This window comes from Eschrichtius robustus, chromosome 7, assembly GCF_028021215.1.
Source record: "Eschrichtius robustus isolate mEscRob2 chromosome 7, mEscRob2.pri, whole genome shotgun sequence".
Taxonomy (NCBI): Eukaryota; Metazoa; Chordata; class Mammalia; order Artiodactyla; family Eschrichtiidae; genus Eschrichtius; species Eschrichtius robustus.
This window is the reverse complement of record NC_090830.1, coordinates 2,382,610-2,396,457: the sequence shown is the minus strand read 5'-3', so window position 1 is coordinate 2,396,457 and position 13,848 is coordinate 2,382,610. Positions and strand designations below refer to the sequence as shown.

At 39.9% G+C, this 13,848-nt stretch overlaps 1 protein-coding gene across 1 annotated transcript in view; it reads right to left on the bottom strand.

Annotated features, from left to right (window-relative positions):
* Positions 1-13,848, bottom strand: part of TMEM26 (transmembrane protein 26) — a 44,351-nt gene that overhangs the window by 26,899 nt on the left and 3,604 nt on the right. The gene's annotated exons all lie outside the window — the stretch shown is intronic.

Here is a 13,848-nt window from a genome sequence, read left to right as displayed (position 1 = left end):
TTAAATGCACCGGGAAACCAAAAAATTCATGTGACTTGCTTTATTGCAGTGGTCTGGAACTGAACCTGCAGTATCTCCAAGGTATGCCTATACGAACAAACAACAGATGAAGGGTTTGGTATTTTTTTAAAGAGCTGTCTATATTAATTATTTTCAGACTCAAAATTCAGAGGGCAATTCAAAGAGAGTGCTTTTGTTTGTAGTCAGACACATCAGGTTCAAATGCTAGTGTTGCCACTGACTTCTGTTTGTTTCCTAATCCACAAAATGGGAACAGTCATACATTAGCTTAGGCTGCCATAACAAAATGCCACAGACTGCGTGCCTTCAACAACAGAAATTTATTTTCTCACAGTTCTGGAGGTCAGAAGTTCCAGATCCTCACATGTCCTTTTTCTAAGTGCATACACATCACAAGGAGAGAAAGAGATTTCTCTCTCTCTCCTCTTCTTTCTTTTTTTTTTTTTAATTTATCTTTTGGCTGCATTGGGTCTTCGTTGCTGCACGCGGGCTTTCTCTACTTGCTATGAGCGGGGGCCACTCTTCGTTGCGGTGTGCGGGCTTCTCATGGCAGTGGCTTCTCTTGTTGCAGAGCATGGGCTGTAGGAGCGTGGGCTTCAGTAGTTGTGGCATGCGGGCTCAGTAGTTGTGGCTCGCGGGCTCTAGAGCGCAGGCTCAGTAGTTGTGGTGCACCGGCTTAGTTGCTCCGTGGCATGTGGAATCTTCCCGGACCAGGGCTCGAACCCGTGTCCCCTGCATTGGCAGGCAGATCCTTAATCACTGCGCCACCAGGGAAGTCCCTCTCTTCTCTTCTTATGAGGCCACTAATCTTATTATTTTAGGACCCTACCCTTATGAACCTCATTTAACCTTACTGACTTCCTAAAAGCTCTGTCTCTAAATACAGTTACATTGGGGGTTAGGGCTTCAACATATGAATCTGGGGGGAACACAGTTCAGTCCGCAGCTGTCACATTTATCTCACAGGAATTTTTATTACACAGTTGACCCTTGAACAACATGGAGGTTAGGATCACTGACTTTCTGCACAGTTGAAAATCCACATATAACTCTGTAGTCGGTCCTCTGTATCCACAGTTCCACATCCGCAGATTCAAGCAACATGGGACATGTAGTACTATAGTATGTATTTATTGAAAATAATATGTATATAAGTGGACTTGCACAGTTCCAACCCATACTGTTCAAGGGTCAACTGTACTTTCTATAAAGCAGCGCCTGGCAGAGTTGGGCATTCAATAACAAGTAGCTACTACTAGTATAATTATGGAACATTGTGCAATGAAAACATGTCCTTAAAAATTTGAAAGAAGATGAAAATTACATACTTTCCAAATTTATTTCTTCCGATTGCATTTAATTTAGATTGGAATCTTGCTTTATGAATCATCTTAAAGTCAAAATTGTAAGTCAATATAATTTTATTAAAATACTTTTAGTACACATATGTGATGGTTTAAAATGACCTGAAAAACAGAAATGTTAATTGCTCAAAAATAGATTTGTTTGAGGTGAAATGCTACGAAATTCATACTCTTATAATCCAGTGGGGGAAAAAGTGAACAAACCTGAATGCAGGAAAATTTTTAGAATGGACTTTTTAAAGGCTGTTAACCCTTTCATTAATATCTCCTTTCAACCTCTGAGGAGAAGAAGGGAGAAAGGGCAAAAGAAAGAGAGTCTTTTAAAAAAATCAGTACTTAGTATGTATAGCTGATTCACTTTTGTTATAAAGCAGAAACTAACACACCATTGTAAAGCAATTATACTCCAATAAAGATGTTAAAAAAAAAATCAGTATTTAAATGGACACTACCCTACCTTTGAATTCCTGCAAAAAATAATTTTGAAACAAAGGGGTATGGGTCATGATATTATTAAAATCTGATTTAGACGATGGCTGGGCTGCAGCAAGATATCAAAAGCCCCCATGTTGAACATGCTTTCAAAAAGAAAAGGAACACTTAATGCTTTGACCTTCCATATCAAGGGAAATATCAAGAGAGAATATTTCCTTTGTGAAATTGGGAAAGGAAATGAATTCTGGTTGGAGGGACAGTCGGAATATGTAAATGTCTGTTTGGATACATCAGACGTTGGCTGGACTGCAGTTTTGTTGACTCTCTTGGAATTAATTTTGGGGCTAACTCCCCTAACAATACTGTTACAATAATAATCTAGGGAAGCTATAGACTGAACATAACAGCTCTTGAAAGAGGTTAAGAATAAAAAAAACCAATAACCCTTAACATCTTCTATGCATAAGATTTATTTCTATAACTGGAAAAAAATACTATCCTGTTTCAACATATTTCCTCTAACTAGGAATCTAGTTATATTAGAAAACAAAAAACTTCCAAATCCAGGATTTTCTGTGCTGCTTACTACAGAAAATCTAAATTCCCTATCTGACATTCAAAGCCTCCCTTATCTCATCTTATCTCTCCTTCCCCTTCCTCTTCCTTTACCACATCCTATCAAGCTGAGCAACTCAGTAGTTTCAACCTGCTGTGTATTTAAAATGAAACGAAACAAAATGTTTTGGATAGTTTCCCTCACTTCAGCCCCTCTTCATCAGACCTATTTGATGTAAGTGAAAAGGGGGTGGGAAGAGGGAATCACATGGAACGCCCGAGAATTAATCATATTCAGCTCAAGAGCATATGAGTCCATAGTCTCTCTCCCCCTATTTCCCACCCTCTTAACCCTACACCGAAGAGGATTTGCTGGAATTTCCAAAGGCTTCCAGGTAGAATTACCAACGAAATGCCTAGTCTGCAAAGTGGTCAATAGCAAATGACAATCAGGAGCTTCCTTCCCTACTTCCTCTCTCTCTCTCTCTCTCTCTCTCTCTCTCTCTCTCTCTCTCCAGTAGCAGGCTGTAGTAGTTGTACAACTGAAATTTCTTTTTTTTTTTAATTATGGAGAAAATAAAATTCTCTGTCATCTAGAGAAGTATTAAAACATGTATGACAGGTTTTATTTGGGACATGAAGAAGACATTTCAACCATATGTCGCATATGTTTTATTGGACCATGGGCCCCTGTTAAGAACAAAGGGCTCTATTGCCCCTTCAGCTTGGTGCGTCTGAGAAGAGAGGTTCTGACATGGTTTTTTGGAGCAAACGTCCCTTCAAATTATGACGACCTGTTTTGGAAAGCCCTCCTCTTACATCTCTACCCATCAACATCCTTCCTGTATTTCGAAATATAGGAATTAATGGCAGCAATTAATCTTAACTTGTATTTCTCTTGTGACCCAACACATTCTCCACTGTTTTCTTGTTATGTGTATATATGACTTCGCTTTCCTAATATAAGTTCCTTGAAGACAGATCCTGAGTCGTATATATCTTTATGTCCCTTCCCTCTTCCCTCTCCTTCATTTTTTCCCCTCCTCAGTGGTCTCAGGTGTCTTTTTAAGTCTTTAATTAATGTTTATTGAGCAAATACTTAAATGCTTGAATGCCTGAATTTATAAATAAAGGGAGGATTGAGCAAATGAAGTGAATGGAGGCTGCTGGCATCTACAAGGACATTTTATTCCCATCTCAGCGGGTCTGGTAGCAAGTATGCTCCTCTTGTTGTGTCCCTTGAGGAACTGTGACACTGTGGTAGAATTTTCGTGAACTTGAGAGACCCAAACTTGAATCTTGCCTCTTCCATTCATTCATCTTTGGAAAGTCGCTACCTTTCCTGAGACTCAATGTCCTTGTCTATGGAAATGGGTATAATAATATCCACCTCATAGGGTGGTTGTGAGGATTAAATAAGACAGCGTTATGAGCTTGATACTGTACATGCTCAATACATGTGAGTTGCTGCCTCACCCCGGCTCAGCTCTGCAGATACACTCATGGCCACATATTCAGCACCTACACTTAAAGCTGACCCACAGGATACCTGGTTAGAAGATTGTTTCTTCAAATAACATCAATCCCATTTTTAAACTATGGTTCTCAAAACCAAACCTACTTAAGACTCCTTGAATCAAGGGAAGTTGTTTGCAATGCTGTGGACATCATTATGTCTAACTTCACGTTCAAGGTTAAGGCAGTCGCTGTCACACAGTCATGGTTGGCGTGGGCTGTTTGCTCATCGTGACTTATAAAATGCTGTACCATCAGGGCCCTGCCTGCCTCTTGGTCTCTGTTGCTCTCATTCTTCCTCACTGTGCTCCTATAATGGTGTTTTCTTTCAGTTCTGGAAAAAAGCTAAGTGAGTTCCTAACTCAGGGCTTCACACGTGTATTTCTCCCCCTTGAAATACCTCTCTCCCTCAGTTTTCACCTGATTATCTCCTCAAAATTCATGTCAGCTCTATAGGACTCCACAGAAAAACCTTCCTTGTCCTTCCAGCCTAAATTAGATCTCCTTGTTACGCTTGCCCTATATGTAGCACTCTTCACTTTCACCCCATACAGTTTCAAATTTTATAACTATATATATATATATATGTATATGTATATACATGCATGTGTATCTGTGGTCACTAATTGTCTCCCAGCAATTCTGAGTAATACTGGATTGGCCAAAAAGTTCGGTTTTAAGTAAAAATAAAGGACATTTTTCATCTTCATGAAGACCTTTGTTGAACAACGTATTTGCTAAATGAACGAACGTTTTGGCCAACCCAGTACAAGCACAGAGCTGTGTCTGGTCTGCTCAACATTATGCCCTCAGCTCCTTCCACAGCGCTTGGCACATGGTGGGCTCCCCCAAACAGTTAGTGATTTCATAAGGTCCTAGTTGATTTATAATTCCGACTTTCTTGACACTCTGTTGCTGGTTTGACTGGATATCTCTTTTTGAAATATCATCATAAATTGATTCTTATCGGAAGTTTTCCTGAAGGAAACTAATTATTCTGTTCTTGTATGAATTTGGTATTTTTTGCCACTATGAAGTATTTTAATATTTCAAGATGACATTTAGCTGTTACTTATTATTTTGAAGGTTTGTCATATTCTTGATAGGTCATTGTCAGTGCAGTTCATTTTTGGAACCAAGGAGAATGTGAATTCTAAAAAGTAAAAACTAAGCCTGATCCCACCTTTTTCTGGGTAATTAACCAAATTGCATGCCCTTTCTTAGGGGCTACAAATCACTTTGCTCCAGTTTTCATGTCTTAATTGTATCAAGAGTAAGTAGATGCCAACCACGAGCACTAATACCAGAGAGGGGTCTAGCCATCTCAGAAATAAATCAGGTTTCTGGTTGCTTGTTTATAAAATTATGTTACATTATTCATAGACTGACAAAAACTGATAAATGTGTGATTAACTGAATAAGACATGTCCAGGTGGGATATTTTTACAAAATTGATAATACCTGATTACTGATGAGCTATCTGCCCTTGGAAACTCAGATTTATTACAGTTCCAATTATCACTACCCTATCACAATACAGAAGATGCCCAACATTAATACTTCAATGCCAAATTGCTTTCCCTTTGCTCAGCTAGCTTTTGTAAATTCAAGCCTTCCTAAAGATAATGTTTCTCCACAGAAATGTTTGCTTATTTGTTTGTTTGTTTTTTATCTCGCAGCCCGTAGCCAACACACCAAGTCTCTCTAAATACACAGCAGGAGCACCATCTTAAAGGATGCTTTTCTCTATTTGTTTACCTACTTATTTGTTCACTGATGTGTTTGTGGGTCTTGCTACATGCGAGACACTGCTCTGCGCTCTTAAAGAGCTATACACACTGCTTTATTTTCAGTTCAGTTCATCCAAATATAAAATATCATTTGTCATACAAAGTTGTCATTTCAACATGACAGTGTTTTTCACAAAACGATTATGTCATGACATTTAGCAATTTAGCCCTGCAATGGATATCTACTTCAACTCACCATTAGTCTAGAATTAGGATTCCATTTTCCTCTTCCCCCAAAATGATATTTATTATTGTTTTCTTATTGAAAAAGTGACATTTATTCACTTTAGAAACATACAACAATAGAAGTAGGCAAATAGAAGAAAAATTAACCATAATATCACCCACTACCCTGTGTAGCTTTTCTCTCTGCAAACACTGAGGACTCTAATCTTACGATTACACGCATAAATCTGGAGATAGGTAATATTTAAATGGAGCAAAAATAATGTTCCAAAATTACTTTGATGCGAACTGCGATTTTATTTATATTTCACTTCTCAGTATTTCCTACTCTACAAAGGCAGCGTGGAGTTGTCAGGATATACCAGACCCAGGTTTCAAAATCTCACGTTAAACAGCCTCAAGGGTCTTCAAAATTTCTGGAGCACTTTATATTAATAGGCTTACTTTCATAGAAATCAAGAAACTAGGTCAAGATATCCTTTCATGAGCCCCTAAACCGTGTCTAACAACTTAAGGACTGTCTGGCCTCCTTACTTGTAGACCGGTTTCTTGAAGTGGGCCTTAACAGCCACGGTTTCCATCTGGGCTGCTCAGGAGGGCTTTCTGTTAGCACAGGGGGTAAGGGTGGCCAATACGACAGCCTCCAGATAGCACCCACCTCTCTGCCACCCCTCAAAATGCACCCAGCGCTCCTCTAGAACACACGACCCCCAAATGCCTGGGAAATCACTAATCTGTCACCTCCCTCCTAGAGCCCTTTGCCGGTGCCTGCCCATAAGGGAGGAGCAGGGGGAGGGGAGGCCACAACCAAATGGCCGTAAGCTGGTGAGAACTCCCCACAAATGGAAAGTTGAATATGGAGTGTGTATGTTTCAGTAGGTACCAAGATCAGATGATGGGTTTGTTTTGTCCAGGATCTTATGGACGAGCAGACTAAGAACGAGAACAGAAGAGACAGGGAGGAACTTCAAATGGGTTAGGAATACCCATGACAGTGGAATCAGTCTTTAGATTTCCAAAGCCCTTGAAGGATGCCCACATCTGGGTTTTGTAAAAAGGACAATACTTCTGAAGCTGAATACTAGGGCTCTTAATTATAACTTTCTTTGTTCATTGTTGCTGATTGTTTTTTCAATAAGGTAACATTCTCAAATTATAATATCAACCACTAGCAAAATTAGTATTACATGCTTCACTTCACTTAAGAATTTCCAAGAGGATATCTAAAGCAAGAACAAACTCTGTTAAAATTGAAGTTGCTCACATTCAAACCTCAGCAAAATGCTTCAGGATGACTAAACGAGCTATAGGGACAAAATATGCATCGATTTTAGGATCTGCATTACCGTTTTTCTCATAGAATTTCTGAGGCAAAGAAAATCGTGACATCTTCATAAATGAACTGGTTCCAACTGAAACCCTGTGTATTACCATCATGATATTCCCTCAACCTGAAGAGCCTTTCTCTCTTCTCTCCACTCTTGTAAAACCACCAGCCACTTTAAAGGCTAGGACATAAAGCACATACCTGAGAAATTTTCCATGTCCAACAAGTCTACCATACAGACCGTATCTTTATTCTGAAGCCTTTCTGCACTCTTGGACTTAATTTGTGGAAAATTATTTGGTTCTCAGGGTATTGTTTTGTCTTGTCCTCATATAACTGCGTATGTTTTATATTCCTTCAAGAACACCATCATAGCACCCACTGTTATAAATGATTGTTTAATGAACACGCGAACTTAAGCACTAATGACTACAGGAATTTTAATGGTCTCTCAGAGGATTAAATGCATTATGGATGTTATTTATATAATACTTTAATTTATTTCACTCTATAAAAGACAATGGCATTTATTTCTGTTCTGTGGAAGAGATTGGTTCTTCACTTCAGGACCAAAAATGAAGACACTCTAGAATTTTTCCCCTCTTCCGTTTTCTTTTGCATCTGCTTTGATTTTACAGGGATGTCTGCTTGTGCAGGTGTCTCTGAGTCATGGCCATGTGCAGTCTGAAATTTTCTGCATTCTAAGCAAAACCATCCTAGTACTCATTAGCAAGTCACCTGCCCAGAGATTTACCTGCCCAGTTTTGAAACAGAGTAAATACTTTGACCCTTTCTCTACTGTAGGGAATCCTTGACCCCAAAAATGTATGTAGTTGTACTGTCCACAGGCAAAACCCACTTTGGTTACTGAGTGCAGAGCACAGCAAACAGGCTGATGGAGTTGAATCCGAGCATGGGAATACTCCTCTGAGTCTGGCTTCCTCCTTTGCAAGTAGGAGCTAGAATAGCAGCACAAGGGCTATTGTGAGGAGTGAACGAGGTAATCCATTCAGTGCAAAAGCCAGGCTCGATAAAAGTGAGGGCTCACCATATGCTAGGACTTGTTTTTGTGATTTATTATGACTAGTCGTGACCTTAGGTAAGTGATCTAGCCTTGCTACGCGGCAGCGTCCTCATCATAAAATAGTAATAAAGATGAAAACGGATTCATCGGGTCATCGTGAGGATTACACGAGATAACGGATGTAAAGCAGGCTAAGAGCATCGTCAGTACTCAATAATGAATAACTGTTACCACCTGCATTATCACCATCACCATCACTTCCATCATCATCCTCATCCCCATTATTAGCAGACTGTCAGAAAATGGCACAGCCAATTTATTAAGAGGCTATTACTCCTAATAATAAAATAGGTGTGTGGAATAGGAGGCTCAATCAGGGAAATAAGATAGCCAAGGGCTCTTGTAGGACCCAACCAAGGCTGTCAGAGGCATCCATCATAGAGGGGACTTCTTTTCTTTCTAAGAATTACTAATTTTTATTCTAATAAGCATACAACATTAAGTCAGTCATACACCAGCTACCTCTTGGAGGTCAGACAACCCAAAGATAAAATATAACCCCTCTCCCTGAACAACTATGGGTGGTAAGTTTATATTCAGAAAAAAGAAATGAAATCAGCCCCACCTTGGCTTTTTTTCGTTTTTTAATTATTTAATTATTTATTTACTTTTTGGCTGCATTGGGTCTTTGTTGCTGCGCGCAGGCTTTCTCTAGTTGCGGCGAGCGGGAGCTAGCTACTCCTTGTTGCGGTGCACAGGCTTCTCGTTGCGGTGGCTTCTCTTGTTGTGGAGCACGGGCTCTAGGCGCACGGGCTTCAGCAGTTGTAGCACGCGGGCTTAGCAGTTGTGGCTCGCGGGCTCTAGAGTGCAGGCTCAGTAGTTGTGGCGCACGGGCTTAGTTGCTCCGCGGCATGTGGGATCTTCCCGGACCAGGGCTTGAACCCGTGTCCCCTGCATTGGCAGGCGGATTCTTAACCACTGCGCCACCAGGGAAGCCCACCTTGGCATTTTATATTAAAATTGTGGACTGTTAACAATCATTAATGTGACTTTCAAAGAAAGTTCATTTTTTCATACCTGCATATTAAAAAAAACTATTTTATTTTTTAAAAACCACGGGTTTTCTTTAACAAAATGATTTATACACTCCAGGTCTAACACGCCTGATATTGGTACTTTAGAGGAACTTCCGGAGTAGGGAGGGAAATGCACATGGGGAAAATAAGCCTCTGTGTAAAGGTGAATTTTCCATTGTTGTAAAAGTGAGGCTATTGAGATTCGTCCTGATGCTGTATGCATAATAATGTCACTGCTATGAGAAGGAGAAATGCTTGAAATTTAGAACTAGGGATATACACATATACGCTGACTCATAGGAGCTGCCCACACTAATTTGTACTTTGTTTTTTCTCCCAGTCAAGTACACGAAGTTACAAAATATTATAGCCTTAATTTTCACTTTTAAATGTCTCACTTGAACATACTGGTGGAGAAAGACATGGGCATCATTCAATGGTTCAATTTCCTGGGGGTCCCCATTCTAAATGCAGCCATAATTATTGATTTGATCCCAAGTTCATTGTGAAATAAAGGAAGAAAATATGACTTCTTCTTGGGAGCGAAGCATAGTACTAACTCAAGATAGGTTAAGACTCTTCCTCCTAAACTTCATGGCTCGGATCACTAAAAGCAAAGTCATTTGCTGGTAACATTCAGCGTATGCCTACAAAAAGGATGCAAATTTAAGTCACCCTTTTGCGTTGAGCTCAAGGCTCAGGATAGAAAACGCATACACACAAACACATGTGAAGGTAATGAATATTATAAAGCTCTGGATGTACACTGCAGGCAGTGCTGATAAGTCCAGTGCACAGTGGAAAGTGTTATTGGAATAACTAAAAAGTTAAGGAGAGATATCAGGAAATCTGGACAGCAAATGTGAATAAGAAGAGAAACAGTTTATCTGCTGAGAGGATTTCCGGTGCCCACGCTGGCCATATGGAAATCATAGGGTCTCCTTCTAAATGCCTTCATTTTATCCTGTCTGATACCCAACAAGATCAGGAGAAGAGTGCTTTTATTTCCCAACGTCCTCTGTGGCGTTTTTGTAAGCAGTTTTGGTAGAGGAAGATACATATTATCAAATACTACAGCATTATAATCCTACAGAGCTCTTCTACACTGCTCAAAACTTGTTCAAGATCAGACTTCATATGATACCTGTCAAGTCTAGGTTTTTCATTTCTGCTGTTGAACCGTCTAAATACAATTGATTAATCAAATCAGATTTCACTGAGTTTTTTTACACAATTGGTTTGAATTTGCAATCAATTTAGGATGGAATCTCTTTTGATGCTTAACTTATCTTTCCTGTTTTTAGTTGGGGGCCAGCCAGACATTTTCAAACACATGATGTTTCAAATGAGATATGGTAACAGATACACACTATTGTGTATAAAATAGATAAACAACAAGGACCTACTGTATAGCGCAGGGAACTCTATTCAATATCTTGTAATAACCTATAATGGAAAAGAATCTGAAAAAGACTATATATATATACACATATATGTGTACGTATGTATGTATGTATGTGTGTATAACTGGATCACTTTGCTGTACGCCTAAAACATTATAAATCAACTATACTTCAATGTTCTAAAATGGGATATGGTAAAATATAAAATTTAGAAGGAATTTCTCACTTGGAGGCAGGGGACATGGGGAGAAGAGACAATGAAGACTAGAAGAGAAAGTCAGTATTTCTCTGTCTTCTGGGAGGATGTCAGAAGTGTCCCAAAGCACGCATAGCTCTTCTTCCTCTCACTTCTTTCATCGTCTCCCTGGCTCTCCCCTTGCCTGGCTCCTTCTCTCTCTACCAGACTCAGCTCACGTGTCGCCTCCGCAGCTAGACATCTCTCTTTCCACCCAGTGGAACCTTCCCCCGGTCCTCCATCCCTCTATAACCCATCCCACTTAGGCCTTCATAGTTCTGATCACTCATTTGTTCACCTGCTTATTGTTACTCATCAGCACACCTGGTTTTTTTCTTCCAGTTTCACTGAGGTGCAATTGACATACAGCACTGTGTGAGTTTAAGGTGTACAGCATTAATGATTTGACTTACATACATCATGAAATGATTATCACAGTAAATTTAGTGAACCTCCATCTCATACAGATACAAAATAAAAGAAACAGGAAGAAATATTTTTTCCTTGTGATGAGAATTCTTAGGATTTACTCTCAGTAACGTTCATCTATAACATACAGCAGTGTTAATTATATTAATCATGTTGTACATTACATCCCTCGTACTTACTTATCTTATAACTGGAAGATTGTACCTTTTGACTGCCTTTATCCAGTTCCCCCTCAGCACACTTGTTTATTATTTACTCCTTTATTTTCCCTTGACTAAGATCCCTTGACTAAGATACGAGTTCTTTCAGGGCAGGATTTTACCTGCTTTATTCACCTCCGTATTCTTGGCACTAAAAAAAAACATCTAACACACTTGAGATGTTCCAGGTATTTCTGCTGAATGAAGAATGATAAGGCCCTGTGTTTCCTCCAGAGAAATCTGTTATCGTTTCCCCACACTCACCTCCCTCAGGACGTCCTTTACTTACCCAGCCTTGGCACTCTTCTCTCTCATATCTGCTTTTCCTGCTCCAGCTCAAGTGCTGTAAAGCCCCCTCTCCCTCCCCACTCACCATCCCCTGCCCACGTCCCCACCCTGCCCCATCACTCCTTCTCACATCCTTTTCTCCTCTAAATTGTTAGAGTCTTAACATCCCTGCTTTCCCAATCACCAACTCAATGATCTTAAAATGGTTTAACAGCTCTGTGCCTCAGCTTCCTCACCTAAAAATGGGAGAAAACAGAAACAGAAAATAACTACAGCTGCCGTCAGGATCAAGTGGGAAGTTCTGTAAAACACTTGAAAGAGCCCGAACATCACAAAATGCTAAATACTCATAATTATTCTTATTCCCACACATTTGAACACTGCATTGAAATGCTACGTTTTATTTTAAAATCTCAAATGTGTCTGTTTTCTGTTTCTTCACAGTGTCTAGCATGTGTCATGCTTACTTAGTAGGCAGGTCAACAAGTAGTTGTCTGAGTCAACTTAATAAAAGAGAAGGGAGGGGACTTCCCTGGTGATGCAGTGGTTAAGAATCCGCCTGCCAATGCAGGGGACACGGGTTCGAGCCCTGTTCCGGGAAGATCCCACGTGCCGCGGAGCAACTAAGCCCACGCGCCACAACTACTGAGCCTGCGCTCTAGAGCGCCGGAGCCACAACTACTGAGCCCGTGCGCCTAGAGCCCGTGCTCCACAACAAGAGAAGCCACCGCAATAAGAAGCCTGCGCACCGCAACGAAGAGTAGCCCCCCGCTCGCCGCAACTAGAGAAAGCCTGCGTGCAGCAATGAAGACCCAACACAGCCAAAAATAAATAAATAAATGTATTAAAAAAAAAAAAAAAGAAAAGGGAAAGAGACAATGCAGAAAGGTGACCATATAAGTGAGGTGTTTTATTAACTCGATGATATTGACCTTGTATTCTTGAAATTTTGATGAAGAAAGCTCAGTGCTTACAATTCTACAGTTTTATCAATAACTTCAACTTAGATTTCTACTTATTCTCAGATACCACCTGCTCTTAAGTGAACAGGCTTCAAATTTGTCACAGTCTTGATCGTTTTTCTATCTCCTGAGGAATATTTTATCAGCATTAGCTAGAAAGCAACTGGAAAGCTTATCTTCTGTTTGACTGTACCTAAATGGTAATTCACAGATCCTTTGGACTGTTGCCCAGACAATAGAAAACAAAATCAAGAAAAAATAAAGCAGTGATACTAATTTTCATCTTAATGAAATGTAAGTGAATAGCAGATGAAATTAATAAATACTAGGGGAAAAGGGCCAAATTCCACCAGCACACATCTGTTGGACTTCACAAGGAATGTGTCGTTGGCTTACCCTCTTTATCCTATAGGATTCCAACAAATTAAGCTCCTCCAACTGGCAGGTTCTTAGTGTTGACGTAATGTTGCCTGTCCCTGGACCGCTGAGCTCAGCAGCTCTAGTTCCATTTTTCCTATCCAAAGAATAGCTAAAGAAACATTCTTTGGACACGTGTAATATGTTTGCTACGTTTCAAGAAATTTTTTTCACATTTTCCTCTATAGCTCTGTTTATTGCACCGTGATTTCTATAGATTTGATTTATTTGGGGCCAGGTGCAAATTTTAATAAAAAGAACAATGTTCAAACTAGCCCGGAGCAGTCTAAAGGAGTTTCATGGATCTGATGTTCCAGAAAAGAAATTTTCACTTCATGTGTAAACAGAGTTTAGTCCACCATTCAGGCCTTGATTGATTGATTGATTGATTTTCAGTGTGAGAGGGTTGTCCCTCTTCCTCCTCCTCCTCCTCCTTCTTTCTCGTCTCCTTTTTTTTCTTCTTCTTCTTCTCATTCTCTTCTCCTTCCTCCCCACCTCCCTCTCCTCCTCCTCCTCTCCCCCCTCCTTCTTCTTCTTGACTAGTAAATAGACAATGTATTCAATTGATACAAAGGGTGGTTCTTTGACAAGTCTGTTTTCTTTTTAAATTGAGGCCATAAT